Below are 15,302 nucleotides of genomic sequence, written 5' to 3' on the forward strand. Positions count from 1 at the left end.
GTGTACATGTCGACAGGTGGACATTTTTGCAGCTAGCAGGTGTGTTTATAACATTTGAGTGTGTGTGTGGACGGGCTCCGCCCTTTTTGTACTGCATTTGAACCTTACCATAATGATTAACAACCAGTAAACTTGTTGCTGTATGCTGCTTCATGGTCTTATCCCCCTTCCCCTCCTATTATCACCCTCTACCCCCCCCTCTCTCTAGCGTCCCTCTCTCTTCTTCCCCTCTTTCCTTTTCCGTCCGGTCCAACACCAAAGATTTTCAGACATGATTGAAATTAATAAAGTTTGGCCTCAATTACAAAAGGGGTTTATTCAGACATACCTTTGGTTTGTCAGAAGATTAATAACCCCTATTGTTAAAGTAAAATATGTCCAACCCAAGAGGCCCTCAGCTCTTGTCTGTCTGCCCAGCTGTTGGACAGGACAAGTTAAAAAAAAAAAAAAGAAATACTGAGAAATGCAATTTTGAGCTTAATTTTCTTGAGAGATGAGAGATGAGAAAAAAAACCCATAACACATTAAAACACACACTCACAACACACACTGACGCACAAATGCACATTTCTATATCTTAATAGGCTTCATTCACGTTTCAGTACAACAAATTTAGTTTTTTAGATGTTTAGACTGAAGAGAAACTATATCTGTTTTATACAGGACGCCCTCCTGACAACAGGTAAGAAAAACATGTTTCTCAAGTTTTACCGAAAATCTTTGCGCTCCGAAAATTGTACATGTGAATTTACACATGTACATGTTTTATGAGTGAATTATACCGACTGGTTGCACTTGGACGGAGGTGCACATCTACTTTCCTGCCCGCCGTGGGGCGCAAAAAGCAGACACTGAGCGAATAGCAGCCGGTAATCCGTGCGTCTTCTTTTTGTTTTCTTTCTCCTCGTAATTAGATTAAGGCGCAGCGATCTCCGTGTCTGCCGCTCTCTGCTCCTGCGGTAAAGGCGGGGATACTTTAAGACAAAACCTCCCTCCCTGAGTCCGCATCCCCCCCCCCCCTCCTTTTTATTCCTTCAGCTCATGTCGCCTCCTTCTCCCTCTCCGCCTCACTGTGTAGTTGGGGGAGCAGGAGAGAACAGCATTCACTGTTGCTCCTCCTCGCTTCCTCTGAGTGAGCTTTGAGGCTAAAGACTTCTGAGGAGGATCCTTTCTTTTTTTTCTGCTCCTTTTTGACTTCGTGAGGACCAAACCAATGTCACCTCATCCGTGAAATGCTTTCTTTTCCCGTCTTGGACAGCGGAATATACTGAAGCCCGAGTAAAGAAATAAGAAAAGAGACTCAAGAAGAAGTGGGGGCTGACTGAGTTGATGAGTTGTGTGGATGTTATTTCTTGGATTTCCATCGGCGGTTTGTGTTTTAACGCGGCCCAGAGACAGCAACAGTGTGTGGAAAAGTAGATTTGCATGTTCAACATATGGCCTCGGTGAGGATAACACGGTAAGCTTCCCGCTTGAGCCGGTATTTCTCTAATGAATTAGTCTTTCGAGTCAAGAGTGACCTCGCTTTTCAATATCTGTTCCCTTTTTTTCAAGCTCAATTTAAGTTAAAATTGTTTTATTTATTTGAAAAAAAAAATGCAAGTTTGTAAAGAGTTTAAGGGTTAAAATACAAAAAATAGAGCTGCAATAACTATAAAGCAGGTTTTAGTGCAGTTTTGGGAACCTTCTTTGATGTTTCCCTGGGATTTGAAGAATGCGCTGTCCGTGGTGCTGAAACCGTCTTTCACGTCCTAAATTGGCAGTCCTGTACAATGTTTATCTACAAGTTCTCATGACCTCGATCTATAAATTAACACCCCTGTGCTGTGATCGGACTGATAAAGTCTGACTGAAAATCGGCTTGAGGATTTATTATTTTTTTATGTAACCTTCTTCACTTGACTTTCTTGTAAACGTCATAAACGTTGCTACATAGTATTCAAATTGGCCCAAAAGTATTTTTCCTATAAATATAAGTTGCTTGTAACCAGTTGCTCCTTTCTGAGGTTCATTTTCAACAAGTACTTGGAGATCATCCACGTCTCAATAAGCTGCATGGTCTCCAGCCCTGGTCTCTGTAAAAGCAGGTTATCCCCCCAGCAGCCTTCGTGAGTGGGATTATGAAGAGAGAGGGAGTCATCCGATTAGTTTAAATTACACAAGCTGTCACCTACATGAGAGAGGGGGGATGGAGAGGGGAGAAAGTCAGAGGTGACAGGAGGTTGGTGTCTTGGCTTTAATGGCTTTTTTTTTTCTTGATCCTTGCTCTCCTATAAATTTATGTTGAACTTCATTATAACTTTTAATGCATGTTGAAAAGAAATGAGGCTGGATCACCCATTGGCAAGTGGGATTCTGCTTTGTGGCTGCATGTGAGGTATGTTGGCTGAATGGAATGAGAGCTCTTGAAAAGACAGAATGGGTTTGGTCAACCTGGGGCCTGTCGAATACTTTTACTGTCAAAACCTGTTGGTCACACAGGAGTCTCTGAGTTTTTTGACCCACCGACACTTTTAAGGATAAAAAATGTTTAGGAAAGCTTCTATAAATTTAGGGTAATTCTGTGTTTAAAGAAATCTATAATTTAGGAACGCATGAATTTCTGCTACCAGAATTATTGTACTTTGTGTGCTTTTCAAGGTGTTTAACCCATTAAGTTTGGACCCTGAATGGCACACACACTGGATCACATTTTTTACCGAAACGCATAGAAAATGAACATGTCAGTTAGACATAAACGATAAAAACAGATGTCTTAAAACCAGATGGATGGATGGATGGATGGATCCCACAATGGGGAAATTGCGTTGTTGCCAACAGATAATTTGATAAAAAGGTAATAGGTTGTTAGTGTCTTGTTTCAATAATAATGACATTATGTGATTGCTTCTTGCTTGAGAAAAATCTCAACTAAGAAACTGATATTCGGTTGTAAAGCTTTTCAGTCGATGGCCTTAAGATTCTTTGCACCTAACAGATGTGAAACCTAATTATCCAAGGTTTCACAGTCTTAAACCAACTAGTTTGATTCAAACATTTCTACTTTTACTGTGTACTTTTATTTTGAAAAGCTAACTCATTTGGTATGCGTTACATGTTTTTATTATGTGAATGAGCTTCTTTCATATTTTGTTCTACTGTTTTTCATCAACAATTATTTGGTTGAATCAATCTCAAGCAATGTATGCATTTTATTGAGATAACAGAGATTTAAGTATTTTTTGTTAAATATGATCCTATCGTCTCAAGATATTAATGTTAATCATAACCTTCATTTATTCATTTATCCAAAGTTAGGTTGTCAGTCTAACAATCCAAGCATAAAGTCTAATAAAGTTTGATATCCCCCCCCCCTTCCCGTCCACTTCTAGAAACTTCCGGAGGATACAAAAGCTTTTCCAGGAATTCCAGGAATTGAATTTACTGTAGCACAAATATTCCCTCCATCATTCTTTTTGGCAGTGCCTCTTCCTTATATTTAATATCTTGAGATACCAATGTTTAGATACAGCATGCTGCCCTTTTTCTAACACAAAATTATTTTCTTGGACTACCCGATCTTGCATACAGCAGGGTTATTAGTACAGATTTCTGGAGCCTATCCAGTTACCAAAAAGTTGTCTCCTTAAAATTATTTTTACATCCGCTCCAAATACTTGAAAGATGTGACTTGGTTTGAAAACTCATCTTTAACCCCTGGAGAAATCTATTAAGAGCACCCCAATGGATCAATGGCCGTAATTAAATGAAAATGTTTTTGTTTTGTTTTTTGTTCTCAATCAAAGGTTCAACTACTGGTCATATTTCCTGCTTTGTTTCTCTGCTACAGACTTTAACAGATCTTATTTCACATAAGTGGACGGCCACCTACCTTTACCAATTCAGAGGCACTGTCAGTAACGTCTATGCACCACTGCAGTGACATGTTATCTTCATCATCATATCTTCATCTCCTCAATCCCAGAACCTGTTGAGAAAACTACTCCCTGAATCAATGAACTCCTCTTCCTCTGTGGAAGTGCATTCAGGACCCTTTAAATGTGCTGTGTGTTGGAGGTTTGCATCCAGTGTGTGACAGATTTTTGCTTGACTAAAGCACTAAAAGTTTGTCAAACCTTATCAAAGTTGATAGTAAATTATCTTCCATGACCTCGTCAATCATTTCCCAAACCCAGCAACATCTGGAGATTTATGCACATCCTCGCCCGCAAACCCATCAACACTCATCAAACTGCAGCTGTCCCTGGAAGTTTTAGAAAACACTTCAAGTTGAAGTTGTGACAAAAAAGATTTCTATGCATTTTGACTTTGTGGAACAAGTCAACACATCTACGCTGATGATGTAGTGTTTAACTCTTTTGCTTAATCAAATGGGAAAACATCCTCATTGTTTTTCTTTATCATCTATCTGTAACCTCAGAGGAAACATTTCTTTCTATTGTGTTGAGATACTTTCCAAAATGCAATGCTTTTAGGCCATAGAACCCAGCCACTACGTGCATTTTGCATGTATTGCATGAATGAAAATTGGTCATATGTGAATATATTTGGAAAAAGTGAGAAAAGTTGTTGTCATTAAGTAAAATCTTTGCAGATGTATCACGAATGAACCACGTCAAAACGATGGAAGAAGTACAAATAAACCACACAAAGAACATGCAAATAAACGTAGAACATGAACCACATGGGATTATTGTGCTGTTTATTTGCAATTCATTCATGATTTGCATATTGCATGTGTTTGGTGGTACATGTGTAAAATGTATGTTAAACATACGTGGAACAGTCGTCGACAGCCACAAATCTGCATCTTGCAAAAATAAGCACAATTGTGTTCAATTTTTGTAAAAATTGCATATAAACTATGTAAAATACACATAAACTGCATAATTCTAAACCAACCAAAAGTTGTTAACAACTTAAAACCAAATTCACGTACAGCACCATCGACTAGAACACCTGGACATCTGCGGACATCGACAAATGACGAACGCAAGAAGCCCTTATTAATTACGTCAATCACGCACTTATCATGAAAGACTGAAATGTAATGCATGGAAAATGCGCCAAATGCACACAGTGGCTGTTTGACATGACCTTTATATTGAATTTATCTTTTCAGTTCAACTGTTAGGCTGACAACACCCATCATTTGATCATTTGGCTTTACCCCTTGCGGGACGTAATCTCACATATTGTACAGCGACCAACACAGTAAACATCTTTTAAATGAACGCAACACTTGAGAAAAGAATCAAATAAGCAAGTTTGACATCAACTGATAAAGGTAAGCAAGAAAACCAGGAATACCAGGACCTTGTTTGGGTGACTAAGTTGGAAATGCATTTAAACTAGCTGTAAGCAGGATATATCTTTAGTTGGCTTTGACCTTGCAATAATTTCAGGTCATGATAAAACTGCAAAGTTAATTGTGTGTAGATGATGTGTAGCATTTGTTTCAAAGTGCAGGCAATCCAATGTCTTACTATAACAAAACTAATGATTTCTTTTACAAAATCCCACTTTGTTGCCTGAAAAATAAAGCTCTTATTGCAGTTGATACTTTTATTTATCCTTTCGCATATTTTGTTCCCACCTTAGACAGTTTGCATTTGCCCCCTGCCACCATCAACCCAGTGGCTAGACTACCTATTAGAGACATGTCATAAGGAATTAGGCTCACTCATGAGAGCTGGCTGAGTTCTTTTGAGTTCTGTGGTTCCTGTCTGAGTGCAGCCCTTAGAGATGAAGCCAATGCTCTATCTTCAACAAAAGCGCGCTCTTTCTTTCCAATCATTTCAGGATTGTTGTCCATTAACCCCACGGAGACCATTTTTGCATCAACAAATGAGTGTTTTTCTTCTGTCCATTGCTGACTGCACCACCTGATTAGAAGAGCTTGTAGTCGCATTCCTCTTTCATGTATTACCAGATGGTTGTTGTTGCACCTCTGCTGGGAGGAATACATTTGTCCTAATGCTCACAAGAAGCTTGCACAGGCACGTCTTACCAAGTTAGTCAGGCTTCTGTAAACAACACAGGCTGCATCCTAACTAAAGAAGGTCTTTGGGCTTATAAACTTTTTCATGTTTCTGTCAGATGTGAGAGCACGTGGGGCTAAACTAAACCTGACGGCACAAGCATTAGTATACTGTTCTACGAGCAGAACAGGCGTTGAAGATTTACATGGAAACATACCAGTCATAGATGAAACAGACACGTCTTATTTTTATTGAAAATGTCTTCTGGGTCTCAGTAGTGAAGCGATCTCTGTCATCTTTGCTGGATTCTAATCTGATATAAAATGCATATTACAGTGCCTGCTTGTTTATCTTGTAATTGATTTATTTTCCAGCGACAGTATTGACATAAATAAGACTATCAGTTGATCTTTGCAATTTGTTTTCATACCTGCATTTCTTTTCATTTATATAACGATGGTTGCTTCCATTTTTCTCCAGTTTTCTAGTTGTTTTATTTGCTATTTCAAACATATTTATGTGCGAGAACACATTTGGGACACTTGTTTCTAACCAAATTTTGTTTACTGTCCAACTTCTTTATGCCCCACAGCTGTCCTTGACTCCAGGTTGTTTTCGCAATTCTTTTTTCTTTATGTACCTTGGAGCAAAATTGATGCCCCTGCCACATACTCAAAAACTTACTGTAACTTGGACGTACCTAGTACTCTGTAAAATGTATTTTTGGCATGGCGAACGACCTCGCCCCAAAAATGAAGACATCCCAGCAGAAGAAACAATCAGAAAATGAAACGGGCTCAAAACATAAACGTTTCAGAATTCAGTCACTAAACTTAAAAACACCTGTTGGGCATTTCCCAAAAAGGTTATCCAATTTTTATGGGTCATTTTGTGGTAAAGTCTGAAATTTTGCGATTATCACATTTACCCACCATATGTGAAAAGAAATCATTTGTTAGAGCATTCTTTGTGAAATTTCACACACGTGCCACCAGGTCAAGTCTACAACCACAACCGCAGTTTTGTTGATCTTTGACCCCAGCAATAGCCCGCCATTTTGAATTTTCAAAAGCTATTACGTACCTAATACAGTGCTGCTTGCAGATTAAGATCCATGCCAAGTTTGGATTCCTTAATGAAAATAAATGTCAAATTTCAATGCACTATAGCTTCAATTCAATTTTGCTGCCTAAATGAGAAAAAGGGTCCCCAGAGTGTTTGAATCTCAGGGTGAGATTAAACGGAGTCAGTTTTAATCCTGTTTGGTAAAAGTTCTGATAGCCCCCTTTTTTCCTGGTTTAATACCCTAAGAAGCTTTCTATCTGATCAGAGGGGCTTTAACTTTTTTTACACGGGGGGGAAAAAATGTCCCACAGACAATGCAGCATTTGTTATATAGAGGAACAACCGACTAGAAATACTTATCAACCATTTGACCTATTTAGTTAGTTTACAGCGTGGTCTTTATTTTACAGGGGAATGTGACTATAAAGAAAATAACTAACACTAAAAATATGTGAGATACATCACCGAATATATAAAATATAGAGTGTAATATAGAAAAAAATTCTATTCCGACAGTCTAAAAGATGACAAACTGAAAATTTTAAATAACTGAAATAATTCATTTTAATTTTATGAACAATTAATTTCAGTCAGCTGTTCTCAAAGTTTTTGCGTTGTGTAATGTGTCGGTCAAAAATACAACTACCACTGCGCAATGGGGAGGCTTCGGCAGAAACTTCGAGATTTAATTTTTTTTTTTTAATTGTTGGCGCAGCCATTAATGGAGACTGTGGCAGTCAGGTGGTAGTCAGTCAGGTGAGGATGACGTCTTTATGAAGTCAGGTCACAGCTTGGCGCCCAAATGGCGGTAGCAGCCGGATCACTGGCTAACAGCAGCTCTGATTGGACAATGTGTAAATGTCTTCAGATGGCAGCTGTCCATATCAAGTGGCCCTGGCTGCCCAGTAGCCGAGGGTACATAAAAGGTGGGGCCATTCGGCACCACTGGGCATTCTCAACTCAGATTTTGAGCACAAATTAGGCAACATGCCAGAAAAGGAAGCACAGTGTACTGTCTTCTTCGTATTCTGCTCAGTATCAACCGCAATTTGTCAAGATGCAGGTCTCTAAGTCACTGTGGTGCCATCAACGCCATGGTGAGTTTTGTGCAGCATCCATGTTGTCTCTCCATTTGGACCCAAGGTGGCCGGTGGGGATCACCAGATTAATGTCTGGTCATCACCAGGCCCCAGGCCCGTGTCAACAGCCCTCGTCGAGTGCCTGCGCTACTGAAGAATCCAAGAATCAGACGGTCACAGTAGGACGGCAGCATGGGGCAGGAAGGAGGCTGGAGGGTGGCTTAATAGCTAAATCCTTCCCTCACATGCAATGTGTCATGCAAACCTTTCTCTGAGTTGTCCTGTTCAGAAAGTTTTATTGCAGTTTTTAATTAATATTTGCTGTGCCTGAGGACACTTTTCTGATATTTTCTAAAAAAAATATCAGCCTTTACAAAAACTGTAAAAAAAAGACAACACAAAAATAATGGTGAAACTTAGGATTAGAGGGCACCTAACACCTTGATTGAAAGGAATTGGTTCAGTACCACGGGTGGTCGTCTGTTCACCACTAACCATCCCACATGCTAAGCTAAAAGTAGGTCGACGGTGTTAAGTCTGGCCTCTGGTTCAGTGGCGTATCTGTGTCTGAGTTGGTGTGTGAGACTTTACAGAGATGGAGGGAGGGAGATTACTGCGGCCATTGCCAACTTCAAAGCGTCTACTGATGCCTTGCCAGGTCAGCATGTTTACACAGGAGAATAGGTGTTGAGACATCCATGCTCGCTCTTGTGCGTGCACATGTGCAGACACCGCTTACATTCAGAACCTTGAATGTAGACACATGCTCACACACACACACACACACACCCACACACTCTGCACTGGTCTTATCAGTGGCTCCTGTGAGTTAGGAGAAGCATTTAATCAACGCGTCTGTGCAGTTCTGGGCATCAAACTGATTCCACCCTCTCCGTTTCTTCCTGCTCTCCGCATGTACCTTTTTCACTCACTATTCCCTCAGACTGACAATTTTAAGTTGGCAAGATATTACCAAGGTCCAAAAAATGGAATTATATTCATGAATAACTGGAGGTCCAAATTAGTTCTGCATTTATATATTTGCAGGAGTTGCAAGTTACCTGTGGAAAAGAGGTTTAACCAAATCCTAAACTTTGAGGACAGCACTCTAAGATTTGGAAATATCTAATAAGATGGCTTCATTAACATTTTAACGATGATATTTGGGAGATCCATGTATTTATTTTGTGCTGAGTTCAGGATATTTACAGTCTGGTAGTGTTTTTTACAAACTTTTAAAAACGGTCAACAAGCAGATTTTAACTAATAAAATAATAATTCACGAAAAACTGACATACTAAAATAACCTTAAAAACAAAATAAAAAGCTAATTGTAATGAAAGACGTACTTTGACACCACCCTCCTTATTTTCTATATTAGAGAGAGAGAGAGAGAGAGATGATGATTGTATAGTTTTTACTTCAACTTTAGAAACCTCTCTTCAGTTTTTACCTTGAACTAAACAATTAAGTACAGTTAACCTTTGGCATGATACGCAATACAAAAGATGGGTGAATAGCGATATATTGGTAGTTGCAAAATTGAGAAAATGTAAGTATGTCAGTATTCTCTTGAAGGTGGACACAAAATGCACAAGTATAGTTATGACATTTGCAATTTTAAATAATTTCTAATGACAGGTGTGGAGCCTTTCCTTACCTGTTTCATTATAAGCATAAATCTGCTCTACATTAACACACAAATCAAGAGAAAAGACAAAAAAGTAGACTTAAATTGCCCCTTAAGCTTAGTTTTATGGCAAAAATAAGTCAGTTTCTTGACAAACAGAATTCTTTTTTTGAAAAATCTAGGAAAGTCTTTACTGTATTTTCCATTTGAGAGTCCAAGTTCCAATGTATGTCCTTCATTAATTACCTTAACAAATCCGAGTAAAAAGAAAACGTTCTTTGAAAGATTGCAGATTCTTGCTATAAAAAATAACCACAGAACTGATGGAATCTGCAGGTTGATGAAACTCTGTAACAGAACATGAATGAGACAGGATGCTCGATGTGTTCTCTGATGTGAGCTGAAGACAGATTCAGTCTACAAAGCTTTACTTTCTAAGCTGTGCAAAGAGAGTTTTAACAGGGTCCTGATTGAATATTCTTGGATCTTCAGGGAATTAATGTCACTTTAGTGGCAGCATATGACAGTTTTTTCCACAGATGAGAGCTTTTGAACATTTTACTGATAATAGCCTGAACAGTTTTCTATATGGCATGCAGGGAGCTGCATTAGGACAGAGCCTTTGTATTCACAGTTCCTATAATCCAAAATATGCCTATATAAAATCAAATCAAACTTTATATATACTATATACAATATGAACAGATCTTCAGACACACACAATGCCCCAAACCTTCCGTGACCCCAAAGTACACAACATAACGAAGCATGAAGTGATTTATAAACAAGATGCATTCAAAACAAATAAGTTACAGTATTTGACAAAAAAAACGAATTTTTTAAAGTCAGTGGACAGGGCATGGATTACTTCTTTTGCTTGTAGTTTTTAAAAATGTGACTGTCCATGAGAACTGGACCAAGTGAGTATGACATCACCCATAGGTTACTTCTGGCTCCAGTGAAATGAAGTCAATTCAGTCGCTATTTTTGTGTGTGTGTGTGTGTGTGTTTCAGACCGCTGTATGGCGGAACCAGAAACCCTCAGTAAGCTTTTACTGATCCGAGTCGGACGGAGTTAATGTTTCCATGGCAACCACTCACACCAGTCAGAAGTGAGCTTGATGGAAGTCCACAGGCGTTGCCCTTGAAAGCGAGGGAATCTGTCAAACGTTTTGAGCGTTCAGCATAAGACTACTTATTGACCACTGATTGGTCAGTTTATAACTTCAATAAATTGAACTTAAGAAAAATATATAACACAAAAATAAGTTAAAAATAGAAACAACCTTTTTTTTAAAAAGTAGCAGAGCAGGAACGGTTATTCTGAGAAAAATGACAGAGTAATAGCTGTTTATTTCTCTAGAAGTCTATGGGATGTCGGCAGCAGGGGTCATTTAGTCCAGTTCTCATATACAGTCGATGGCCGTGCATGGAAAAAGCTTTGCAGTGTTTGCTCTGTTTACAGATTTCTGCAGTAAAATCCTAAGTGGTGCTTAAGGGGGTCCAAGGCATTCCATCACCGCACTTTTAAGAGCATTCCAGCTCATAGTATGGCAGCATGGTGGGGAAACTGCACAGACTCCATATGGAAAAATCCTACTAAATCTATAAACGCATGCTGGGAAATCATTGGACTCCCGCTTTCCGTGCTGGATGACATCTTCAGAGCCTGCTTCTGGCAGATGGAGCTCACCCCTCACATCACTTGTTCTTGCTTTCCGGCAGGTGCTATATGTTTTCCTGCACACCTTCAGTTTAAAGTTTTTTTCCCCATAGAGCAGTCAATGAACAGAGCCTAAATAATGCTTCCCACTTCTACGGCTATCACTGGCCTCGCCTTAACAATTGAGTGCTTGCCTGCACACACCTGCCGTACTTATGTGTGATAAAGCTGAAGTGAAATGGATTCAAATTTCATGAGAAACCTCAATGATACAGGTAACACTTGTGTGCAATGACCCTGGATCCTTCAGTGCAGTATTCAAATAAAAAATGAAATCATGTGAAGCACTGCTATGCAAAGCAATTCAAAATTTCAGTTCAATTTCATTCTTCATCACCAACCCTCCAGCATTCAAACACACAGTGGTTGATGGGGCAGGTGTTGACAAACAGAACGGAAATAATTCATGCAGGCTCACAGAGGTCGGGTCAGCGTTTGAACACTGGTGACTTGATCCTCGCAACAACCTTGTCTTGATGCGTCATCGGGCAAGGCACCGAAACCACTGCAAACGCATACTGGTCAGAGGCACAAGTGCTTTATTCATACAGGTCATTTTATTCTTTTTATTTTATCACTGGTGGAGGAAGAAAAATAATGTGGCCACTTTTCCTGACATTTTTAACTTACTTAAAAGGTAAAATCAAAATCACCTAGCTCAAACTAAAAAAGGATTTTGTTGTTCAAAATTCCTCGACATCAGAGGCACAATAAAGTGTTTACTAATAGCTTACAGCTTAAAACCCACCTCCAGCACAGCCCACTCCATTTACTCTTTTTATTCCCTTCAAGCAAATGTATAAAGCAAATTAAAGCAGCTCAGAAACCCACATAGTCATGCTGTTCAGGCATGATAACATACCAGTTTTTCAATCCACTTTAATTTGTTGTCATTGCATAATTTGTCTATCCCCCTCTTTTCTTCTAACAGAATGAGCTTACACTATAGAGAATATTAATCTTTGATAAGCAGAAGTTATTTGTTTTTTACTGATATATTCAAGTTTTTTATTAAACATTATATGATATTTTTAGGGTTTTTGTGAGAATATCTTTACATATGATATATTTATATATAGATATGTATTTCTTTGTTGTTGTTTTTTTGTTGTTGGTTGTTTTGTACGAGGCCCCTAAAGGGACATGCATACAAAAAATTGAACTGGTTTCTTGTGCTCACGAAAAACTATCTGGTGCGTGTAAGAAACGAACTGATGCACATGAGAGTATCTGATGCGCAATAGAAACATTTGGTGCTAACAAGAAAGTATCTGGTACTTTTGAGAAAGTATCTGGTGGTGCAGACGAGAAACAAACCAGTGCTTACAAGAAGATATCTGCTTCGCAATAGAAACATTTTGGTGCTAACAAGAAAGTATATTGATCCAATTTTTGTTCATAGTATTTTTTTTTTTTATTGTGGCTTTAATGTGGCCAGTTGACTGCAACATGAAGGACTTGAAAATGTAATGGAATTGTAGAATTTACAATATTTGCATTTCTCAAAATCTACTAAGAAGGCATCACACGCAATGCAAGGTTATATTCTTCTAACATGATTTTTCTTAAAACATTCCATTTCAAACAAAATCAGTCACCAAACTATTGACAATGTCTTAAAAAATTTAATGATTTTTTTCCCCTTCAGTTACCGTAAGGATCCTGAAGGAGGAAAAAGGTAAAGCTCAGAGTCCCAAAATCAGACTTATCCTGTAGTTCCAGGACAGTCTACCTTTAATAACATCTGTGACTTGAGTTTTACCTTTTTATAACAAATATAAAAACAATCTATGTAACTGAAAAGGTAGTTCTATCATTCTAATGATGTTCATCTTCTCAAACCAGGACATCAGGAATATCTTTTTACATATAAATGTATGACGTAAACTCTCAGATATGCAAGGTGCCTTTTGATGACAATATGCTGACACTCTGACTATATTAATATTTCATGTGAATTGAAAACACAGGCGGGTCTGTCTTTCATGTTTGTCTGTAACAGTTGGGGGCCGGTAAAAAATCACAAGGCTGTGGTTAAGTGACATCAAGTGCCTTGACTAAGCTATAGTACAGCATAAATTACTTTTTTTTTTCAGTATTTACACTGAACTTGCAAAGCGTTTATCCTAAAAAAATAAATATAGCTTGTTGACAGACGTAAACCCTGTTGGCGTAAAAGTCATGTTAATTAAAGAGGATGTGGTGGGATTTCTCTTCAAATATCAGTTTCAACCTTTTTTTGTTTGTTTGTTTTTTTAATGTAAACTGCTATTTTTGCTATAGTTGTGCTCTTCTTTAGACTAATTTAATATCACATTTGGACTGAAATGTGGTCTTCCAATATTTATTATTATTATCTTCTAAAATCATTTTGTAATGTCCTGGGACAATTGTAAGACCTATATATATGTTTTCGCAAGATTGTTACACGCTATTTCAACACAGTTTATTGTAAGATTTTGACTTTTTTGTGACAAGATGTCATCATTTGATATATTTGATTTTATTTATTAGTTTATCTCAAGCATTAATTATGGAATAATAGAATAAAAAAATGACAGCAGGCAGATGTATCAAATCCATTTCAGAAAATAATTAGTGCAATTAGAACATATAGAAAAAATATAAGAAGAGGAGACCTTTTTCTTGACATTATTATTACTACGTGTAATCATTATTTTTCAGTAAAAAAATACAAATACCAATTTTTGGATTTTACATGGAGCCCAATATAAGGCTTCCAAACCGCATGCTTATTTTAGTTAGTGTACATGCAATTTAATACCATACCAAGAAAAAGTGTATGCCTCAAAATACACAAATGAACTTAAACCCTGGGAAAAATTCACCCAAGCTGCAGTGTATTATTTGATTTTGCTCCTGCTCAGAGTCCATTTACTTTACATCTGTTCCTACAGCTCCTCAGCCGCTGGCATCATTTTTCTATTGTGCATTTGAGTGGACCTTCATCTGTCTGCAGTTGACTTTACTGCCAACAAGAGCTACCAAGAGGCTGAGAGGTGGAGCATAAAAAGACTCCTGTCAAGTTGGACAGAGTTGACTAATGAAAGTCAGCTCGAAACAGCAGTTGATCCTTTGGGAGTACAGACTAGAGTAAAGCTTTCAGAGTGAGTTTCATGCTTTTTTTTTTTTTTTTTCTCTTCAGAAACCCAACAGATTACATCCACAGTGAGAACAGAAACTAACCGATCAGCACTCGAGTTCCAACCTCTGATATATACTTTCCAATATAGAAGCCAGGATTCAAATGAGAAACATCAAATTTAAGGATTAGGTTTTTGCCTTTCAGAGAGCTGCTGAACTCATTCATGGTTACGCAACACAAATCTTACATTTATGAATTCTTGTTTGATCAAAATCGTGAAATCAGTCTGTAGAATTGTTCTTCGCGACACTAAATGCAATCCAGTAATTATTCTCTAATAACATCCTTAATACAATCAAAAAGTTGTTTACGGAGGAAATGTTTAACAATTTCCAAGCAAAACTAATCAACTCTATTTGTCAATAATATTTGATGGATTTAATGAGTCATGTATGTGTACTACAACTGCAAATATGTCCATAAAGGGTGGAACGATTCCTTTTAACGATTCGATTCATATAATTTGTGGTTGACAATACGATTCATAGTCGATATTAGTTCACTTTAAACGATCCGATTCACTGACCTCAGGGGCGGAGCTAGAACATTTTATATGGTGTTAGCGGGAGGGTGGCAAAACACCAGAGTGGAAAGCCATTACAAATGAAGGGATTCAACTATTCTAACAGTTTTGTTATTGTAAAAAATATTAATTCTT

General features: G+C 38.0%; 1 protein-coding gene across 9 annotated transcripts in view; it reads left to right on the forward strand.

Moving 5' to 3' along the window:
• The first annotated feature begins 955 nt into the window (after window positions 1-955).
• Window positions 956-15,302, forward strand: part of LOC101164350 (protocadherin-15) — a 231,851-nt gene continuing 217,504 nt past the window's right edge. For all 9 annotated transcript variants that reach the window (XR_013651529.1, XM_020711888.3, XM_078937477.1 and 6 more), the window contains exon 1: window positions 956-1,459. The gene's annotated coding sequence lies outside the window, so the exon portion shown is untranslated. The remainder of the gene's footprint in view (window positions 1,460-15,302) is intronic.

Source organism: Oryzias latipes, chromosome 19 (genome assembly GCF_053564925.1).
Source record: "Oryzias latipes strain Hd-rR chromosome 19, Olatipes_Hd-rR_3.1".
Lineage (NCBI taxonomy): Eukaryota > Metazoa > Chordata > Actinopteri > Beloniformes > Adrianichthyidae > Oryzias > Oryzias latipes.